Consider the following 16,932-nt stretch of genomic DNA (forward strand, 5'->3'; position numbering starts at 1 on the left):
ACATATTTAAACCATTACCTGAGGAGGTGCATTTTATATTTCAGATGGATCATAATGATTACAGAACTTCTCACCAATGCATTACGAGTGTATATATGCGCCGAAACAATTGTAGGGATTTTTAAATAAAGAATTATTTGGAACTCTTGTTCGGAATATTTTTCTGTTTCTCAGATCAGTGACTGTGTATCATTTTAAAATGTACATCTTTCGAGCAAGAGTTTAATGGCGCCATTTCTAGACGAGCAGTTATTCTGTGCTGATGAAATGAAATAACTCAGAAACCATTGGAACGCAGATATTGCTTTGAGCTGAGTGGGGACGCTAAACTCCCTTGTTCGAAAATATAAGAACGCAGATAGTGTGTCGTATAGTCAGCTGGAGACGATGCTTCCTGGGTCTAAATAACAGCAACAATCGTCCTAACCAGAACTGCCACATTATGATGGCAAATAATCTCTCTGTCTTTCTCTCTCTCTCTCTTTATATATGTATTTTATGTATATATATATGTGTATGTATATATATATATATATATATATGTGTGTGTGTGTGTGTGTGTGTGTATTACACACACATGTATATTAGTGTCTGTGTGCCTGAGTGAATTGGTTTGACTTTTATATACAAACAATACGAACATGTTTATACACTTATGTAGATACACAAGACAGAAAGATTTCACATATACCTACACCCAATAAATATATGTGAATGTGTGTACATGTGTATATACATATCTAACATATGTGAGAGTGATTGTGTATGTATATATATCCAGGTGTGAGTATATATATAGAGAGAGAGGCTCACTTCAAGTGAGTGTATATGTGTATATCCAGGCTCACTTCATATTCATATATCTTTGTCAATTTTACAGCCATTTCCCCATGCCAACTCTAACCACTAACCCCACCCCAGATACCCAAACATCTTTACCTCCCTTACTCACATAAAATCACTTAAACTGCAAACACTTAAACACCGACCAACCAAAGAATTTGTTGTATATTGTTGTTTCTTTTTATTTCAGCATTTTTTTATCCGGTTTTATTTCTAATGCTACGAAAACTATTTTATTAATGTATTTCTGTGGCCTCTGCGTACGAGGTGTAAACCTACTTAGGCATGTGTGTGAGCGTGTCTGTGTGTTTCTCTATCAATCTGTGTCTATCTGTCAGTCTCGCGCTCTCTCCTTCTCTCTCACTTTCTCTCTCTTTTTCTCTGTGCTGATATCTATCTATCTATCTATCTATCTATCTATCTAATATATATATATATATATATATATATATATATATATATACTCTTACTCTCTCTTTTTACTCTTTTACTTGTTTCAGTCATTTGACTGCGGCCGTGCTGGAGCACCGCCTTTAGTCGAGCAAATCGGCCCAGGGACTTATTCTTTGTAAGCCCAGTACTTATTCTATCGGTCTCTTTTGCCGAACCGCAAAGTGACGGGGACATAAACACACCAGCATCGGTTGTCAAGCAATGCTAGGGGGACAAACACAGACACACAAACAAATACACACACACATATATATATATATACATATGTACGACGGGCTTCTTTCAGTTTCCGTCTACCAAATCCACTCACAAGGCATTGGTCAGCCCGGGGCTATAGCAGAAGACACTTGCCCAAAATGCCACGCAGTGGGACTGAACCCGGAACTATGTGGTTGGTTAGCAAGCTTCTTACCACACAGCCACTCCTGCGCCTATATATATATATATATCAGTCTGTCTGTCTATCCCTCTATCTCCACGTCAGTAAATTTATGCTTGTGCATATGTATGTATTTATATGTCCATTTACATATGATCGCGCACCCTCCATATGTGTGTGTGCGCGATGTGTGTAAACACTCATATCCTCTAGTCTTTTAGCAAACGAAAGAAATTGCCATTCGAAGTTGTATGTGGTATTCAATAATGAGTTTACACACCTGTACATTACTTAATGTTTCCTGGGCATCGAACATGCCTCATCATCCAGTGCTGAAACTCAAGGTGCATAGAGTATTAAGACATTTTGAAATGGCTTCTATTTTCACGTATAGCTATTCTAAATTCCTTTTAAATTCACTCCGCTCTGACAGCAAACATGTGTTAATGTTGAATGACGTGATCTGCATACATGAAACTTTATGTAATATGTATCTAAGTGAAACTAAGGCTTATGAACTACCTTAACGTTTAGTGTTGTTACGCTTTAAAGCGCATAAAAAAAAATGCCGGAGTTTATTTTTAACGTAAGTGACGGTGAAAGATGTCAGGCTCCAAATCTAGAGGTCAGTAGCCCGACATGGGTGTTACGCGCTCATCTAGTTGTCTAAAAGGCGATCTTGGCGTTACAGGCCAATTCTTGATTCACTTTTGCCCCAGGAAAAATGCAGCAGTGTCTGTGAAATGAGATGTGGCTTAATGTGCCCAAGGAGCAACTACAAGCTTTGCTCACTGCTCAGGTTTCTCGGGGAATGATTACTTTGTGTACCGCCAGCAGCCACACATAAAATCTCGACTTTGTCTACTCTCTGATGAAGGTCAAGAAACCGAAACGTTATACACTCCACATGACCATTAAATCCACTCCATATTCCACGAACATACCATTAGTAGTATCATATGTGGCAGCACAGCACAGTTATTTTAGTATTAGTAATTGTACAAACATTATCATTAGCAGTTACTATTGACACACATTAGTATTCGTGGTTGTTGATATACAACGGTATTTCACAGTTGCTGTGGTATGGGCAGTGGTTTCCCCGAAACAGTAGCAGTGGTATTCACAGTATATAAACATCACAGTGTTTAGTAGTTATTTACATAGCATTACATAGATTCATAAAGATATAATACAACTGCAATATTAGCAGAAGTATAATACAGTAACAGCATTATTTGGCATTACTTTTACTACTAGTAGGAGTAGTTGTAGCAGTAGCAGCAATTGTAGTAGTGGTAGTAGTAGTAATGGCGGTGGCGGCGGTGGTGGTGGGCATCGTGATGGAGGCGCCGGTGTTGACGACAGAGGCGGCAGTTGCACGGCAATGGCGCTGGAACAGTGGCGGTGGCAGTGGAGACGGCCGCAAGTGTGGTTGTGGTGGTAGTGTTGGTAGTAGTTCTTGTGGAACGTTCTGCGGAGGAAAACAATAGTAGTGCTTGCTCGTGGTGATATTATTATTATTATTAGTAGTAGTAGTAGTAGTAGTAGTAGTAGTAGTAGTATAGTAGTAGTAGTAGTAGTAGTAGTGATAGTAGTGGTGGTGGTGGTGGTAGTAGTAGTAGTAGCAGCAGTAGTAGTAGTAGTATAGTAGTAGTAGTAGTAGTAGTATAGTAGTAGTAGTAGGTGTTGTGATCATAATGGCAGTAGTTACGGTGGTGGTTGTGGTAGTAGTAGTAGTAGTAGGTGTTGTGATCATAATGGCAGTAGTTACGGTGGTGGTTGTGGTAGTAGTAGTAGTAGTAGTAGTAGTAGTAGTAGTAGTGATAGTAGTGGTGGTGGTGGTGGTGGTAGCAGTAGTAGTAGTAGTAGTAGTAGTAGTAGTAAGTAGTAGTAGTAGTAGTAGTAGTAGAATTGCCAGCAGTAGTCGAAACATTACTTAGTAGTAGTAGTAGTAGTAGTAGTAGTGTTAAAAGTCATTTCTCATCCGTCTGTTTTTCTGCTACCGCAGTCTGTCAACCTACTGACCCCACTTCAAAAGCCACAAACACAACAAAACTTCTACTTTTTAGTCAGGTCAAGAGGCAAGATGAGTGTTAATTTCACATAAAATTTACACTGAGTTCAGATTAACATCACAAATACTTCGATGGGGTTTCCAAATGTCAACACTTTATAGAAGAACTTATAAAGATAATTGTATTTTAGCAGGGTATTTTTTTCTTATTATTTTGTTTTTGGTTTTATTACTGTGTGCGTGTGTGTGTTCACCTCATGATAATAATAATAATAATAATAATAATAATAATAATAATAATAATAATCGGTAATGATATTAATAATTGTGTAGGTGGCAGTCAAAAACTCAATATTAGATTTATAGTCATTTTATCGACTCCGGAAGAATAAAAAATCAAAGCTTAATTCTATCGGCGTGATTTGAACCCAAAACGTAAAACGCTGTAATTAAATACTGCATGACACCCCACTGTTTTTTCTTATTATATTATGAATATATTATGAATAAAGACTTTTTTATTAGCACAAGAAAGGCAACAGGGAAATTACTAAGACAAAACGTAAAACTAGATGGGGTTTGGTGGGTATATGCGGTAAACTAGTGGTAGGGCAAGGAAAAGACCTTTTAGATTTGTTCATGGTACCAATTTGAAAGCTTCCCGGAAGGAAATTCTGTATGGTAGACCCACTGTATGGTAGACCCACTGTATTGTAGACCCACTGTATGATAGCTTGGGCAAACTTCTTGTAATACAGCGCCGAGACGATCAATGCATTCGGGGTGAATTAGGTATAAGGAAACTGTCTGTAAGTCCGTCGTCTACATGCACAGATACACATACACAGATACACATAGACACACACACGTACGCGCTCACACACACACACACACACACACACATAAGGTGTGGGTGCGTGGTTAGAAACTTGCTAACCAGCCACATGGTTCCGGATTCAGTACCACTGCGTGACACATTGGACCGGTATCTTCTACTGTAGCGTCGAACCAACCAAAGCCTTGTGAGTGGATTTCGTGGATGGAAACTGAAAGAAGCCCGTTGTGTGTGTGTGTGTATGTGTGTGCGCGCACGCTCTTCATCACCACTTCACAATCGGTGTTGGTGTGCTCACGTCCCCGTAACTTAACTTTTCGGCAGAAGAGACCGACAGAATAAGTACTAGGCTTCAAAAACAAGTCCTAGGGGCGATTTATTCGACTAAAACCCTTTAAGATGGTGCTCCAGCATGGCCACAGTCAAATAACTGAAGCACATAAACGAATAAAAGAATATATTGTTTTGTATTATTATATATTTAGTGGCACATTTGGCAAGTGTCTCCTAATATAGCCTTGGGCTCACCAAAGCATTGTGAATGGATTTGGTAGACGGGAAACTGAAAGAAGCCCATTCGTATATATATATGTGTGTGAGTGAGCACGAGAGTGTTTTGTGTCTATGTTTACATACCCGTAACTTAGCTGTTTCACAAAAGAGACTAGCAGAATGAGAACCAAGCTTTAAATAAATCGATGCACTCCACTAAAAATTTTTCAAGAAGTTGTCCCAGCATGGCTGCAGTGTAATGACCTCCACAAGGAAGAGATAGAAAGAGCCAAAAATGTATATATATATATATATATAATATATGTAAAAGTAAAAGAATATACAAACTGTGACAAGAACGTGAAAGATTTAGAAGACGACACAAAAAACACGGACGGGACATTCGAAGCCCTCAATCATCAGTCAAGAACCGGATCATCTTCGCAATTTCGGCTGATTAATCTTATATATATATATATGTGTGTGTGTGTGTGTGTGTGTGTGTGTGTGTGTGGTGTGTGTGTGTGTGTACATAGATTTCTCTTTCTGTTTGTGTCTTTCCTCCACTGCTTGACAACCGGTGGTATTTGATTACGTCACTTGGCGATTCGGTAGAAGTTACAGAATACGTACCAAACAATATAAAAAAACAAAAAAAACAGGAAGTACTAGGGGTCGATTTATTCGGCAAAACTCTTCAAGGTTGTGCCCTAGTATGGCTGCAGTCCAAAGACTGAAGCAAGGAATAGACAAAAGGTAAAATATATACCTATGTCCAGAACGTCTCTCAGACCGTACAATCGGCTTTCTGAGATTGAATACTTTTGATTATCCTAAGAATCCAGGATTCGAGTTGAACTCGAACTTTCTCCTAAAGATGTAATAACTAAGTCAATATATTCGAATAGCAAAATCTCTACCGAAAAATGTTTTCAAATAAATTGAAAATACAAGCAAGTTCCCACCTACAACATGTATCTATGTATCTTAAAATTTCGTATCTTTTGAAAATCTGGCTGCTTCTTATATCAATTGTTTTTCTTAAATAAATTTCCAACAAATATTCAGCTGCTTTCATGCATCAGTCATGCTCATATACATATACATATGATGTGTGTGTGTGTGTGTGTGTGTGTGTGTGTGTGTGTGTGTGTGTGTGTGTGTTTATCTACGTATGTAGATACGGATAGAACAAGCATCAGGCTTTTAAAAAATGCCGGGGCGGTGTGTTCAAATTCACTCTTCAAAGCGATTCCCCTCGACATAGCCGAGGCATGGACGCAGTTGTATGACTGAAAGAAGTTACACACACACACACACACACACACACACACACACACACACACGCATACACGCACACACACACACACAACACACACACACACACACACACACACACAAACATACACACTCAGATGTATAGATATGTGTGTGTGTACCCCAGAATAGTTGCAATCATATCACAGGGCCTTATTTTGCTGCTACGCCTATGCTGCAATTGTGGTGTTCGCGAATGAAAATATGTTTCTTGGCTACGTGAATAAGTAAGTGAACAACAACCTGGGACATTTAACATCAGGATTTGCTGTCGCATATAAAAACAATCTGCGTTGGCCTTTTACAATCAACAACAGTAATAATTACAGACTTGGAGAGAGATACTGCTCTGAAATTACAAATAACTATTGGAACGGCAACATGTGATTTTCCTAGCATATCTGAAATTATTTACGTTATCTTCATGGCGATGGAGTTTCTTGGTCATCTATCCTAGGCCATTTGTCTGGGACATCCGCTTAAGCCGTCTGAATGGAGACACATGTAGCTGAGCTGCCTCAGCATTCTGCAAAGCGTGTAGGTGAGAAAAGTGGCTGCTTTTTAGGGTACAAGAAGATTATAAAAGATTGAATTATGCTACGGCTTGACGCTTATTGTTTGCTTAATAGATCGATCGCGTGAAACTATTGTGGTTCGTTCGGGATGTCTGCATATGTAAGTTGTGATTCAGAGAAGCAACGCGAGCCAGGTAGTAATAAATTACGGAATCAGTGACGTATTCTCTATCACTATCCTACCTATTACGGAATTTCCTCCATCAGCCTATTCCGGTGGAAGTTTTGAGTTTCTGCTCGCAAACAAGTTCATCCGAACGACTGGACCGAACCAAAGCGTTTAACCTTATTCTTGGTCCTGTCTCAGATACTGACGAGTTTGAATTTGCCCAAAGTTATATTTAATTTGCAGTATATTATTCCTTGGTCAAACGCTTGGAACATAGGCCTGAAAATTAGACTATTTATATTAAATGCCCACAGTTATATTTATACCGAACTGTACATGGGTATAACAACTTAATTTTTATTTTTAAATCTTCCAAACTTTTGGCCACAACTGTATATTTATGTTTTTCCTCGTAACCAATCGGTAAGTCAAGTTTGTTTTTATATCTTATCGTCTTTTACCTTTTTTAAATCGTCTATATTCTTTTTCTGTAGGGAAAAGACTTGAAATTTGCGGGGAGGGTCTCTAGTCGGTTATATCGACTTTCCTGTGCAACTAGTGCGTATTCTACCGACCTTGAAATGATAAATGAAAAAGTTGACCTCGGTGGGATTTGAACTCAGAATGTAAAGAGCCGGAAGAAATACCGCTAAGCGTTTTTCCTGACATGCTAGCGATTCTACTAAGCCACCGCTCTTTACACGGTATATACACAATATATTACATCAATGATGGAGCCAATACGTCATAAATGGGAAAGTTGTTAACAATCAGAGACGAAGTACATAAGAATATGTGCCGAGAAATATAATTAATGTTTAATTTTACGAATTCATAATTACGCACGCGATCGCATCAAGCAACTTTAATTAAAACGTTAAAATGCATTAATTAAGCACATAGTTGTAATGATTTAAATGCCGAAATGCCAAAGCTGCTACAGAGTCAAATATTTGAAATATAATTCTTACCTAAGCATCTTAATGAAGTTGGTTCTACCTAAGCACCGAATGAAGTTGGTTCTACTTTGTTTTGGAACTTTCGGTGATGTTATATATAGGATTAATGTTTTTACAATTCCTTGTTCGTTTGCAAAATTATAAGGTCTAAATCACGGCTTCTCGGCTAAATTTAAAGTTGAGAAATATTGTTCGCATCGATAAGAATGAAGCAATTTTTTTTAGTGGATGAGTCCACGAAAGTAGTTTTTTTTTCTTCTTTTTTCAGTATCACAGATAAAGATAACGCTGTATGGTTTAGATGTTCACTTTGCAACCAGTATTTTCGGTTTCAGTCCCACTGCGCGGATCCTTGAGAAAGTGTCTTCCTGTATAGTCCCTGATCGAACAGTACCTCGTGAATGAATTTAAAAAATGAAAACTGTGTGAGAGCCTGTTTTGTATACGCATGTATATCTATATGTGTATATCTGTTTTCATGACTCTGTTTGTCCCCACACAGCTTGATAACTAGTGTTAATTTGTTTAAGTTCTAGTAACATAGCAGTTGAAAGAAATTTACAGAATAAGTAGTACCAGACCTTAAAAAAGTACTAAGATCTATCATATCCACTGAAACCCGCCAACGCGGAACTCCAGCCTGGCCGCATTGCAATGACTAAAATAAAATGTAAAAGATAAACTCCTCAAGATATTCTAGTTGTAGTTCTACGAATGTAATTTTTTTGTTTGTTTATTTTGTTTACAGTTGTGCCAGGAACTAGAGTAGAATAAAGTCAGAGCTCCTGATAATGGCCGAAATGCGAAAAATTAAACTGATTCAACTTTTGTAATTGTAAATTCCTTTATGTAGTTAATGATATCCACCAAGTATTACAAACCACGTAACCAACAAGCGAGCCTCCATGGAGTCATCAAGCATGCTAGAAATATCAGCTAAACATACCTGAAGTTACACTTTATAGTCTAAGAAATGGAAAGATCACATTGAATAATATGGTCACAGACACAACGTCTGGAATAAAAGATAAATTGGTTCTAGCTGGAATTCCTTTGATCATAAGTTTGTTCGATCAAGACTGACTAAGCTTCAACAACAACAACAACAACAACAACACTTTTGGTTTCCGAAGTTCGAAACGGGAATGCCTTTAATATCGACGAGGAGATTCTTTTCATCTTATACTTCACAGGAGCCCTTGGCCAGTGAACAGCACAATAGTATAATAAATTACCGCAGTCTACTTCAAGGTAACTTTAAAATTTCTATAAATTCTCTATTGCTCGATAACTTCATTTTGTGCAGAATAAATACTTTTCCATACCACTTTCATCAAATTGCTCATTCGCAGACACAGCACACAATCGTTTTGTTGAAGAAAATAAAGACACATTAGTAAAGTATTACTATTCTTTTGTGGGTTTAGGTTTGTTGGTTCTTTCCGAATTAAAGCGATAAGTTCTTCCCGAATTCCTATAATGTGTATTTTTTGTTTTGTCTTGTTTTGTTTTGTTTTGTTTTGTTTTTCTTTTATGCTGAGTAAAATCGAAATCTCTTTTGTTGACCTGACCTCAGAAAAAATATATCGTTACCCGCCTTCCTCAGTAGCACTGTGCAAACACATGTACATGAGTAAATCTCGTATCCTAAGTGCAACTATAACTATATATACTGTATACGAGGGGGTACCCAAAAGTAACCGGAAACATTCTTTGTGTGACAAACCCGTTATAGTTCAGTCTCCCGCCATAATAAGTCACTTGATGCGACCCTCAGGCAACAGTATGCCGACTGACGTTGTTGAGTGTAGTTGTACTGCCACATGATGCGTACTTGTTTTGCAGTGCTTCTCCCCTGTTCGTCGATTGTACCGATGTTTCAAACGAAGGAACAGCGTGCTTCCATGAAGTCCTGCTTTCTGCTGGGGGAAAACGGCGGCCGAAACAGTTGTCATGATTCAAACTTCAAACAACTTACGAAGGACGCTGCCAGGAGGAAAACACAAGTTTACGAGTAGTTCTCATGCTTTACGAACGGTCACTTGTCGCATGAAGACCAACCTCGTTCAAGACGATCGTCAACCTCACGAACGAATGAAAACATCATGGAAATTCATGAACTGATCATGGAGGACCGTCACCGAACAATTGACTAACTTGTTGATATGACTGGTGTATCTTGGAGCAAGGAATTTTTGAGCAAGGGACACATTATTTATAGGCGCAGGAGTGGCTGTGTGATAAGTAGCTTGCTTACCAACCACATGGTTCCGGGTTCAGTCCCACTGCGTGGCACCTTCGGCAAGTGTCTTCTACTATAGCCTCGGACCGACCAAAGCCTTGTGAGTGGATTTGGTAGACAGAAACTGAAAGAAGCCCGTCGTATATATGTATATGTATATATATATATATGTGTCTGTGTTTGTGTGTCTGTGTTTGTCCACCCCAACATCGCTTGACGATCGATAGTGGTGTGTTTACGTCCCCGTAATCTAGCGGTTCGGCAAAAGAGACTGATATAATAAGTACTAGGCTTACAAAGAATAAGTCCTGGGGTGGATTTGCTGGAGTAATGAAGGTGCTCCAGCATGGCCGCAGTCAAATGACTGAAACAAGTAACAGAGTAAGGAATTGCGAATGAAAATAATTGCAGCAAAATTCGTGCCACGCTTGCTCACGGAAGATCAAAAGCAGTCACGACCGAATGCCTGTCGTGAACTGAAAAAAACAGTTGGAAGTTGATCCGGACCGGGCCTTTTTTTGAATGTCATCGCTGGTGACGAAAGCTAGTGCTACGAAATTTTCATATGTGGAAATAGTGAAGAGAAAAACGCCTAAGGTGTTAAAAGGCATCAGTTCGCAAGAGTTCCAACACTGCTTCGAACAGTGCAAAACGCGTCTGGACCGATGCATTGATTCAAATGGAGAATACTCTGAAAGAGATAAAAGGTAAACGTGTAAAACTAAGTGATTAAAATAATATTGTAAAATTCCGGTTTCTTTCGGGTACTCCCTCGAATACTATATTTGCTAACTTATTTTACGAATAAAGCAAAATTCTTTGACACTGCTTGATATTTTGCTGTATACTTCGAAATTGGCAACCATATATCTTTATATTTTGACACTGTTATTGATATTGTTAAATACGTCTTTTATACATTCACAAGCAACTGTCCTCTTCAATATACTAATATTCCTACATGTATTCCGAAGTGCTGCATTATGGAATTTCGGCCGTGTTTCGTGGTCTGCTACCACACCAGCTCTTTTATATCATCCAGTTAGCTCAAGACATCATCAGGAGAAACCACGTCCGGTTTCGGCTCCTATTCTTCTACCGTTTTGACGTGGCGCCCCCCTCATCTTTCGGAGGTGTCTTCAGCTCTGGTGTTGGGTGCATACCTTCTTTATTCTTCTTTCTTCTGTTCCATGGCCTCTTCGCTGTAGCATCAACGGGTGTCAGTGGGCGACTGACTGCCCTGTCAAATTTTACTCTCCTTATTAGTTTTCTCAGCTACGAGCTAGAAAAAAACAAATCTTCTTTTGAATAGCGTTGCCATTTTTCTGTCAATGAAGCTCTTAGCCCCCACTGCCAGGTGGTAATACTCGACATTCCGTCCCTGTTCTCTGCACTCTTCGATTAGTTTTTCGTACCTCTTCTCCTTTCGCTTCTCTGCATTGTCGATGTTCTCTTTTCATAGCACTTGTCAGTTCTTGCAAAATTCCTATTCTCCGTTCTCTGTCCCATTGGACTAAATCTGGTCTTTTTGTCGTTTTTATGAGTGGAAATGTTACTAGTCTTTCCAAATCCGTGGCCAGCTCCCAGTATCCCCTCCATCTTTCGTCTATCTCGTATGTTTTATTTGTAGGCCTGGTTTTATATTCTTTTCCCTCCTTCTGAAAGTATACTTTCCTGTGCTTTTCCACTTTTGGGTACTCTCCCCTATTGTATCTCTCGATCTTCTCCTTGAGTGCTGCGCTTATGACGCTGAGGACATGATTATGACGCCATGTGTACTTTCTAGTGCTAGTCTGCAATTTGACAGAACATGTCTAACCGTCGTTTTCTCTCCGCATCTACCTTCATCAGTTGTTTTATGTTCCACCGAACTAAGATGACGGTAGAACGTCGAAGGTAGACTTGATCAGGAACATCGCTTGACAACCGATGCTGGAGTGTTTACGTCCCCGTAACGTAACGGTTCGGCAAAAGCTACCGATTGAAGAAGTACTGGGTTTACAAATAATAAGCCATGGGGTCGATTTCCTCGACTAAATGCGATGCTCCAGCATGGCCACAGTCAAATGACTGAAACAAGTAAAAGAGTAAAAGAGTAATTAACTGGATATTCACCTCTATAACAATTATTTCCATAAACACATCACTTACCGAGTGGAATTTCAAAGTTTCTTGTGAACCAACGAGGGAATATCTATGCAATCGCTACTCGATCCTAGAAAAAGCAAATAACCTTTTTCAGAACTCTCACTCTAATCACACCTTACTCGCAATCTGAAAAGAGGGCAAGATATATTTGATGATGCATCTAAGAGCATAGACGTGGCGGGTCACGGTCAGAAGGCCTATAATCCTAGAGCTAGATCAAGGCTCAACCAGGAGGTAAGTAACAACAACAACAACAATAAAAATAAAAACTACTAAAACTACATATGAACGTTTCATTTGGTGTTTTCGTTGGATAATATCTGGAAATTGTGTTACGCACTCGTTGCTAGATGAAATATCTAAATGTTGTAGAAAGTACGAAGTGGAATAATTAATTTTGAGCAATATTAATCAATTTCATCAACTGATGCCTGCTCAGGAGCAAAGACTGATTGATAGTCAATTATTTCGAAATAATTTTGCTCGAGTTTAATCAATTTAGAAAAAATTAAATCAACTTCAATTCAGCACTGCAATCTAGCGTAAAAACTCATTGGTAATATTGTTGTCGTAGTAGTAGTAGTAGTAATAGAGTAGTCGACTCGTTGTCGTCGTAGTCATTGTTGTTAAACCTCGGCTTTTTCCTGATCATGTAAACCTTTAATCAAAGTCATTGCAGCTGTGACTATCCCGGTTTTGTTTAGTGTTGTCTTGTTGAATTTATTTCTTTTTACATCCTATATCTTGAACTACATTTATCAATAGGTCGTTCCTTTTTCAAGACGGCAGAAAGGTTCGGCGACTGCATAGAGAGTCATTAGTTGACTCGTTGCCGATGTTGTTGATGCTTGTTTTTGTTGAAGACTCCAAGTCGACTGTGATAGAGCAAACCTCTGATGAGTCATAATCTACCTATGACACTTTCTATTTTTTTTCTTTTGAATTGTTTCAGTCATTTAACTGCGGCCATGCTGGAGCACCGCCTTTAAGTCGACCAAATCTACCCCAGCACTTATTCTTTGTAAGCCTAGTACTTATTCTATCGGTCTCTTTTTGCCGAACCGCTAAGTTACGGGGACGTAAACACACCACCATCGATTGTCAAGCGATGTTGGGGGTCAAGCACAGACACACAAACATAGGCACACACATACATATACATATATATACACATCGACCAAATCCACTCACAAGGCTTTGGTCGGCCCGAGGCTATAGCAGAAGACATTTGCCCAAGGTGCCACGCAGTAGGAATGAACCCGGAACCATGCAGTTGGTAAGCTAGCTACTTACCACACAGCCACTCCGGCGCCAATATATTCGATTATTTTTCAAACTGCATTCCGGAATACATTATCAAATACGTGTTCTTTTTTAAAAGCTGCAACGGTGTGTTTAGAAGTAAATCTGACGGATATTTGTTTCACCTAAATACGGATTGCAAAGTGGCTGCGATAGTAATGTTGTTTGTCCCTAGGTCACAAAAATGTATGATCGATGGTCTGTTGTCTTAATTTGTTTTGTCAGATCTATTGCATCTACGACCGTGTAATAAAATGTGTTCGTCATATATTTGGATTGTAACGAGAATTTGGAAAGGTAATTGGTTGCTTTTCTACCATGTAGAAAATCCCTCGTTAGCTTTACCTGTTGATTAGTCTTTCAGTGGTTAATTATAATTTACTGATTCACAAGTCAAAGAGCTATCCTGCATGGCCGCAATCAAAAGACTGAAACAAGTAGAATAAATAAATATATATATATTCTTGAAAACAGGCGCTGATGTGATGTGTGCTAAGTGTTCAGTCCCACTGCGTGGCACCTTGGGCAACAATCTTCTACTATACCCTCCGGCCGACCACAATCTTGTGAGTGGATTTGGTAGATGGAAGCTGAAAGAAGCCCGCTGTATATACATATATAATATATATATATATATATATAGATAGATAGATAGATAGATAGATAGATAGATAGATAGATAGATAGATAGATAGATAGATAGACAGATACATACATACATGCACACGTACACACACACACGCACACACACACACACACACGCACACACACACACACACGCACACATATATACACAGGCATAACTCGGGTTAAGTCGTTTCGATTTAAGTTGTTCTCAATTGTACGTCGGCTTCTTAAAAAATATTATATGGAAAAATAAAAATCAAGTTAAGTCATTTTACTCGACTTTACGTCTGTTCGCCACAAATATTGGAATCGTAAAATCATTAGAAAAACGTGAGAAGCACATGAAATCATGTTACTGTACAATAAATAAGAATAAAAGCATATAAAATCATAATAAAAAAAGCGTACAATAGATGTTAAGATAATCACCATAAAGTAGTGTAGCTTAGTGAACGAAATCATGAAATCCCGAAAACATCGAATTGTATGTGCGTATTGGTAAATTTAAAATAATTTATTTATTTTATTTATTTATTTAATTATTTTTGCTATTGCGAAATAATAATAATTACTGAATTTGTTTATTAAGCTTAAAAAAGTCTTTTATTTTACCATGTCTTATTGCATAAATAAAGCGTACGCGGTGTGCGGTAAACACCGCCAAATTGTATTCGTAAACTTATATTACTTCTTTTTTTTTTTTTTACTGTACTGTATTAGATATAAATGTCTGTTTCTAAGCTTAAAATATGTTTCTATTAGCCACGTGTTATTGAAAATGCATTCATAAATAAAGTACAGAAATGGGAATGGTTATTATCGGTTTAGCCTAGAGACAAGTAAATTTGGCTTTGCCTAGCCTCGAGACATGATAATTCGACTTAAGTCGCTTTTCGTACAAGGTTTACGAAAAATAAGCCCTGGGGTCGATTTCTCCGACTAAAGCCCGTTAAGGTGGTGCTCCAACATGGTCGCTGTCAAATGACAGAAACGAGTAAAAGGATGAAAGAATAAAAGAATATTATATCTGTGTGTGTGTGTGTGTGTGTGTATGCGTATTCTTTTAATCATTTACATATTTTATCCCTATGGCTGCTGTGGTCATGCTGGATATATATATATATATATATATATTATATATATAATATATATTATATATATATATATATATATATATACACATATATTCAGATCTGCACTCATATCAGAACACTGACGCGTCCATCATTGAGCCGATGCATATCAAATTGCATTTGATGACGATGACTTCGACGACGCCGACGATGATGAGAGAGAGAGAGGGAGAGGTTTAGAGAAAAATAGAAGGATTCGGAATGAGAAGCAACGGAGAAGGGTAGAAGAGAGGCAAAGAACCCAGGGGAAGAAATGAAGAGACGGAATAGGTGAGAAGGAATAGGAGAAAGGTAAGAGGGATTGCAGCATAAGGATACAGGAAGTAGCAATACGGAAAAGGAGGAGAAGGAGGAGAAGGAAGAGTATGTTCAAGGATAAAGGACGAAGAAGAGCAGGAGGAGGAGGAAGGGAAACAAGGAGGGAATGGAGAAGGAGGAAGAGGAGGAAGAGGAGGAAGATGATAGAGAATCGTTTGAGCGGAAGGTGTTGGGAGAAGAGGAAGGAAACTTAATTAACTTTGATTATTTCCACACCATTAAGACTAGGTTATCAGTAAGCTTAATCAGGACTCCTTAATCAATATGGTGTCGTAGTAACTGTTGTTGTTGTTGCTGTTGCGGTGGTGGTGGTGGTGGTGGTGGTGTGGTGTGGTGGTGGTGGTGGTGGTGGTTGTGATGGTGGCGGTGGTGGTTGTTGTCGTTGCGTACATGCTAATGTTCGTGTTGGTGGCTGTTGTGCTTGTTGGCCACAACAGCTACAGTGGCCGTGTGATCTGCTCCTGTTTTTGTTGTTGTTGTTGACGGTGACGATGACGATCATGACGATGTTGATGTTGATGATGGTAGTGGTTGTGGTGGTGGTGGTGAGGGTAATGAAGATCACTGCGATAATACAAACGGTTTTACCCTGTGATTAGTCACGCTACGTTAGTTATGCATGCGCATGTATATATGTATGTATGCATAAATGTTTGCACGTAGTAGTGTATGTACGCATGCATATATATATACATACATACATATATATATACATATACGTATATAAATATCTGTATACAAGAATCTATTCATATATACATACATACATATGTTGGCATATTAGCCGGTATGTGTAAGTACAAACTCACAGAGAACAACATTGATATTCAGATGCATACACACACTCAAACACAAAATCATATCAAACGTATTGCTTTCACGGACATGTATCACGAATGCAGAGATTGCGCATAGGTACACGAATGACTGTATGACTTAGAAGCGTGCCTGGCAATCACACTGTCTTGTATTCGGTTTGACAGCGTGGCATTTCGACAAATGTCCTGTACTGTATAACTTTGGGCCGATCACTATATATATATATATATAAATAATAAATATTAGGGAATAATTTGAAACTGACTTATTGGAAGTCCACCTGAAGATTGTCGATCAAGACAAGAAACAATTGTAGTGGCGGTTTTTTTGACTATTTATTAAAATTTTATGTATTGATTAAGTC

General features: G+C 38.5%; 1 long non-coding RNA gene across 1 annotated transcript in view; it reads left to right on the top strand.

Annotated features, from left to right (window-relative positions):
- The first annotated feature begins 1,128 nt into the window (after nucleotides 1-1,128).
- LOC118761706 overlaps nucleotides 1,129-16,932 on the top strand; it is an 18,260-nt gene continuing 2,456 nt past the window's right edge. The window contains exons 1-2 of the long non-coding RNA XR_004997577.1: nucleotides 1,129-1,148; nucleotides 10,922-10,928. This is a non-coding gene — a long non-coding RNA (uncharacterized LOC118761706). The remainder of the gene's footprint in view (nucleotides 1,149-10,921; nucleotides 10,929-16,932) is intronic.

The sequence above is a fragment of the Octopus sinensis genome, unplaced genomic scaffold, assembly GCF_006345805.1.
Source record: "Octopus sinensis unplaced genomic scaffold, ASM634580v1 Contig16648, whole genome shotgun sequence".
Taxonomy (NCBI): Eukaryota; Metazoa; Mollusca; class Cephalopoda; order Octopoda; family Octopodidae; genus Octopus; species Octopus sinensis.